This window comes from Triticum dicoccoides, chromosome 3B (genome assembly GCF_002162155.2).
Source record: "Triticum dicoccoides isolate Atlit2015 ecotype Zavitan chromosome 3B, WEW_v2.0, whole genome shotgun sequence".
Taxonomy (NCBI): Eukaryota; Viridiplantae; Streptophyta; class Magnoliopsida; order Poales; family Poaceae; genus Triticum; species Triticum dicoccoides.
Window position 1 is genome coordinate 86,622,690 of NC_041385.1, and position 6,691 is coordinate 86,629,380.

Here is a 6,691-nt window from a genome sequence, read left to right on the forward strand (position 1 = left end):
TATCCAACAGCATGTCCAACAACATATTTGATCAAATCCAACAAGATAGTTCAACAAAGTCCAACATATCCATATATACATAACCATAAACAAGTTTCCAACAACATATCCATATAGACATACATATCCAAACAAGTTTTCATAAACAACAATGAATCACCAGAAGAATAGTACACTCCATGAATCCAAGCCTTCCTCATGTAAAGCAAATCTGCAAATTGGGAAAGATGAAAGTTAGAAGAAGAAGAAGACTAGTTAGAAGAAGAAGACTAGTTAGAAGAAGAAGAAGAAGAGGATTTTTTCTTCTCTTTCTTTTTCACCTCTCCTCTTCTTAGAGCTAAGCTAGGTAAAAATGCTAAGTGTAGGTCATTTTAGAGCTTTGCTAGATAAATATGTCATTTTGGAGCTAAGGTTATTATGTCATTTTCAAGGAAAATAAGCTAAGTCTATATCATTTAGGATGTAACAAAGATTATCATGTAAGTATGTCATAAATGAACTGAATAAGGTAAGTATAGCTCAATTTTTTATATAACTTAGGTAATTATGCCATTTAGAAGGAAAGTAAGCCAAGTATCCATTTGTAAAGCAAAACATTAGAGAAAACTTACCCTCATCACAACAAATATGATGAAGATCGCAACTAAGGTAACAATTGATCCAACGGCATAATGATACCAAACCTCATTAGCAATGGCATATTTTCTAATCTTCTTAAGCTTCTGGCACATTGCATCCATCTTCAAGCGCATTGCATTCATCTTCATCTTGTGATCATCGATAACATCGGCAACATACAACTCCAATGTCATCTTCTCTTCTTCAATTCTTTTATTTTTTCTTTCAAATACTCATTTTCTTTTTCAACTAAATTTAACTTCTTGACAAGAGGGTCGGTTTCAAATTCCGGTTCACATACCTCCTAGATAAAAAAAATCTCTATGTCAACTTGATGGCCATAATTGTCATAAATGTGAAATGCAACAAATAGTTATGAAAGAGAATTTACCACATCCGAATCATAAAGCGAGCGAGGGCCGACGGGGACGGAAATTAAGACCATGGCACTATGTATAAGAAACAATCATACAAAGTAAGAAAATTATACATACCAACTATATAGATCATACAAAGTACAACATAAAAATTTGAATACCTAAGAATCACTATCGGTAATGACGTGCTCATCATCATCTTTAATAAATGCATCATCATCATCACTATCGGTAATGACGTGCTCATCATCATCATTAATAAATGCATCATCATGTGGAAGGCCACCTTTACGTAATCGTTCAAGCATTGACAGGTCATCTGCAGCAGTAACTTCTTCTTCTTATGGCTCTTCTTGTTCCGGCTCATGGTCGGATTCACTATCGTTGTCTACTTCAATGTTCTGGGGTGGAGTAGAGCGTTTCTTGAAACGTTTTTTGGCAAGACGTGTTTCTTGGAAGAATTCTCCTTCGTCATATGTGTCTTGGTTAATGTGACGTTCATAATCCTCTTCATTAGGGGGAGGTGGTCTAACACATGGCGGCACTTCATAAACGACATCCCAACCACTGAGATTTGGATCACTTTGACAGGCCCATGGTAGATAGAAAACTTGGGTTGCCCGTTGAGCTGTAATATAGACATCGGGAACATCCAAATGGGTGCTTTGTTTGATTTCGACTAGCCCTATATGTTCATGAGTCCTTCTAGTCTCCCTGGGCTAGAACCAATAACATCTGAAGAGTACGACGTTTGGTGGGTTATCACCATAGAATTGAAGTTCATAAATTGCTTCAACTCTTCCATAATACTCGACACCTCCTTCGTCGATAGCAAAGACACAACAATTTGTAGACTTTCAGTCGGCCATAGATAGCTCTTTGCCATAGGTACAAAAGCGATACCCGTTGATGTCGTAATTGTTAAATGAACGGACCTTATAGTCAAAACCATTTGCTACTTGTCTCAATTCGGCATCCATAATCTTTGAATTAGCCTACAAGTTTAATAAGAAAGGATTGTTGCATTAGTCGCAAATTAGCCAAAGAAATGAAAGGGTCTAATGGAAATTACCGTTTTTTTGAACCAAGAGATGAAACCGGGATATTCGCCTCCTTGCTTTGACAGAAGCTCATACTCTTTGACGGAATCCTTTTGGATCACCGCTCCATACGAGAATATGGCGACGTATCGACTGCATCAAATATCCAAGAATAAGAGCAGTTCAAAGAAATTAGAAGTTGTGAAACAATGTAACGAGATCTTACTCGATGTACAGCCGCACTTCTGTTAGGTTATTAAAGAGATACAGCGAAATGGTCCGCCATTCTTCAACATCCAATGATACTGGTTTCCAAGCACTGGATGGTGTGAGATTCCCTTTGAATAGGCTGAGGTTGGATTGACCCTTTGTAGGCTCGTCAGCATTGTACCGAGGCTTCGAATTATGCAAATGACGATTTTTGGCTTCGTAGTGTGCTATCACGAAGTTTGACGCCTCCTCAGTGAGGAATGCCTCGGCCATCGATGCTTATATTCTATGTTTATTTTTACATTTTGCTCGAAGCGTCTTCTGCATCCTCTCAGTTGAGTAGCACCAATGATTTTGCATGCGCCCCCCCTCCAATCGTGCCTCGGTCAGGAGATGCAAAATCAAGTGTTGCATTGGATTAAAGAAGCTTGGCGGAAAGATCATCTCTAACTTGCAGATCAACTCCGGCGCCAACTATTCCATTTCTTCCAGGAGGCCAGGCCATAGTTCTTTCGCACAAAGAACACGGAAGAAATAGCTCACCTCTGCTAGTACTAGCCATTCATCCTCAGGGATGAAGCCATGCAACATCACCGACATTATCCCCTCTATCATATGTGCCAATCATGACTTTTTAGACAAAATATTTTCAATTTATCAAGACTCGCTCCCCTCTTTAGATTTGCTGCATACCCATCGGGGAACATCAACTGCATTTTCACCCACAAAATAATTTCCTTCATAGCTGGCCTTCCAAGATTGAACCATGCCTTTGGCTTCTTCCAGTTCCGCTTTCCTTTCGGTTCTTGCATGTTTTGTGACGGTCTATCACAGAGCTCCTCTAGATCGTCACTAGACTTAGTATTATCCTTTGATTTCCCCTCTATGCCAAACAATGTACCAAAAATGGCTTCGGCGATATTCTTTTCAGTGTGCATCACGTCGATGTTGAGTGGGCAAAGGAGGTCTTTAAAGTAAGGCAGATCCCAGAACCATGTCTTGTGAGTCCATGCGTGTTCCTTATTATACCCTTGAAATACCCTGGACGCTCTGGATCTGACTCAAGAGTGTTTATCTAATCTAGGGTCTGTTGGCCTGTCAACGCAGGTGGTGCAGAGTGTTTGACAACTCTACCTTTCATGAAGTTCTTCTTGTCTTTCCTGAACTTATGGCGAGGATCTGGAAACTGTCTATGCAAGTCGAAGCAACTATACTTGCGCCCCGCCGTCATCCAACGAAACTCAAGAGCTCCCTTACATGTGGGGCACGGGAACCTTCCATGCACACACCAGCCAACGAATAGTGCATACGCCGGCAAGTCATGCATTGAGTACATGTACGAGGCACGCATTATGAAGTTCTCTTTACTAAAGGCGTCGTATGTATTGAACCCATTATCCCAAGCTTCTTGCAATTCGTCCTTAAGCGGCTGCATGTACACATTCATATTTTTCCCCGGATAGTTGGGCCCTGGAATTATCAACGTCAGGAAAATGTTCTTTCTTTGCATAATCTGCCCGGGGGGGGGATTGAGTGGAATGACAAACACGGATGCCATCTGACTAAATGCACTGAAACCATCTGTGCTGACGGCGACTCGAGGATGCCTTGGATCTGCCATTTTTTTCCTTATGTAATGCATCGAAGCGCTTCCACGCTTCACCATCCGATGTGTGCACCATCATCACATTCCCATCTGCATCTAGTTTGGTTCTTTTGCTCGTTTTGTGCCATGTCATCTGTCTGGCCGTCTCTTCGACCATGAAAATATGTTGAAGTCTTGGTATGCTTGGCATATACCGAAGAACATTAACGAGTATTTTGAGTGTGCACCGACGAGCATGGTCAAAGTCTTGCACCATGTCTGCGGTCCCGGTACCATGCTCGTCGGTGCAACGACGAACCACCTCGGCTCTGGCACGTTGGGTAGACTCACCATGTAATGTCCAGACCGTGTAACCAGGCGTAAAGCCAAACTCCTGCGGGTGTTTACTCATTTCAAGCTTGTCCATCTGATTATAGTTGTCGCACCGGACACAGGGGCACCAGCTAAATTTCTGGCCATTTGCAAATGCGGCTCTAACAAACTCCTTAGTTTTTGTTAACCATTCCTCGGTCCAAACATACTGACTAGTGTAACCCGTGTACATCCACGCATGTTCACTCATATTGACTTCCTACTGGACACACAAGAAATATATACATAACTAGGCAAACCATATCCATCAGTTAATGGAGTTTGTTAGTTTTATTACGTCCATGCAACCTACACGCTAATAGGTAAGGATAGGTCCTAATCCCACCCGAGTATGTGTAGATCGGGTTCGTTTTCCCATGCTCTGCTTCGGATCTGATGCAAAATTTCGGCAGCACCTCCCCGCTGTTCTCCTAATACACGTCTCGGCAATAAGAAGAGAGGATGTTTACCCGAAGAACAACAGGGAGGCACTAACGAAATTCTGCATCAGATTTGGAGCTGAGCATATGGGAAAACGAACCCAATCTACACATACTCGGGCTGTCCATGGATAACGTTGGACAATTCAAAAGAATCACGATTATAAATATGCAAATGCATGCATATTTATAGATGTAACCCTTTCGAACGGGAGACGCATAGTGGTTACGCATACTGATGATTGATACCTATAGCTAGCAAGTTTCATCAGCACGAAGACCAGAACAAAGCAAATGAAGGGGGAGGAGGAGATGTCATTTATTCTCACCAACGAACGCAGGGGCGTAGCTCATCAAACACTAGACCCTCGCAACAACGAAATAACTGCATATTTAAATCAAAAGATGAGTAACATAGAAAGTATTCGACACCGACGGCCACATGTACCTCGCACTGACGATACTTGCTATTTACGGTACCATCGACATCGAGGAACCCTCTAACCCGCTCGTCCCCAGGTAAACTAAATAGCAACTACCATCGGTGCAAGGTACATGAGGCGGTCGGCGTTGCACACTAGATCCACATCCCACAAGTCAAGTCGGCACCCGGCATCCCACAACAATAGTTCTGGTGGCCGATGACGGTCGAACACCTTCGCGAATTTGTCTGGCAGCCTCTATGATGAGGATTAAAGCCAAGTTTTGAAATTTTCAAACAACCAAACCAACTTGAGTTAGTCTGGGTGTTTCAAGTTTCAACACTTAGCTTTCAATCATCATCTCTGAGGCTGCCAGACAAATTTGCAATGGTGTTCGACCGCCATCGACGTCGAGAACTGTTGTGCTGGACGCAGGACCCCTGTGTCACTTGTGGTACGTGGATGTAGTATTCGACACCGACGGCCACATTTACCTTGCATTGACGATACTTACTATTTAGGGTACCATCGACACCGAGGAACCCCCTAATTCGCAATGGTGTTCGACCGCCATCGACACCGAGAACAGTCGACGCATGGTCGACGGGTCAGCACTCGGACTGGGGGTTCTCGGAATGGGCGTCGGGACCGACGGGACCCATTGGCTCCACCATATATCCCCTCAACAACCCTCTTCCTTTTTCCCTTTTTCCTCTTCTTCTACTTATTTTTCCTTTTTTAATTATTTTCTTCTTCTAACTATCTAAACCTAAATCTGGCAGTAACCTAATCCTACCACTAAAACCTAAACACAAAAAACAGTAAAAAAATCACCTTGGGCGGCAGGGCCGAGGCATCGCCGGGGCAGCAAGCCTTGGGCGGCTCGGCGGTGGTGGAGGAGGCGGCGGGGCGGGGCGCGAGCCGAGGCGGGCTGGGCGCCGCGACGGGGGTAGTGATGGGGCGGGGCGCCGGGCCGGGGCAGTGGGACGGGGTGGCGGGGCGAAGCGGCGGTCGAGGGTGGCGGCGTGGGTGGTGAGGATACCGAGAGAGAGGGGGAGGGGCTACGGGCGCGGCCCCTTTTCTATAGTAGATCAGTTCTTTGTCTTCTGCTAGAAGACAGTAAAAAACGTACCTAGTGGGGTGGGGCCGGGGGAAACGGACGACCTAACGGCCGTCCTCTTTGCCATCTGATGGCTGGCGACAATGAAGTTTTGCCGTCAGCCAGCAAACGACAAAGAAAACGGCCGTTAGGTCATCCCCATACGTCCACCACCCACGCTCTTTGCCATCCGCTAGCGGATGACAAAGCTTCTTTGTCGTCGGCTCGTGGACGGCAAAGATTTGCTGATGGCAAAGCCCTCCATTGCCATCCGCTGCCTATTTACCGTCTGTTTTTTGGTGGCTGATGGCAAAGCCTCTCTTTGCCGTCCGCCAGCTGACGACAACGAGTTGGCAGATGGCAAATTAGCAAATTCCAGTAGTGGTGGAGTAGATTCAAGTGGAGGAAACATGTGGTGCATGTCGAAAGTACTACTAATTCAAACTTGATCTAGTTTGGATTAGTAGTACTTTCGATATGCACCACATGCTTCCTCCACTTGAATCTATTTCATATTCATTTTACATA